Raw genomic sequence first — 201 nt, forward strand, 5'->3', positions numbered from 1 at the left:
GATTCAAATTGTGGGCGTACTCAGTAACGAACTATGATTTAAAAATAACGAAGTAGATTATTTTGCTTAATTTGTACTTAAGTACAAGTAAAAGTAAAAGTACAGCTTTAAAAATATACTCAAAAAAGTACAAGTACCCGAAAAAAACTACTTAATTACAGTAACGTGAGTAGTTGTAATTCGTTACCTCCACCACTGAAG

Source organism: Sinocyclocheilus rhinocerous, unplaced genomic scaffold (genome assembly GCF_001515625.1).
Source record: "Sinocyclocheilus rhinocerous isolate Xijiao unplaced genomic scaffold, SAMN03320098_v1.1 scaffold1725, whole genome shotgun sequence".
NCBI lineage: Eukaryota > Metazoa > Chordata > Actinopteri > Cypriniformes > Cyprinidae > Sinocyclocheilus > Sinocyclocheilus rhinocerous.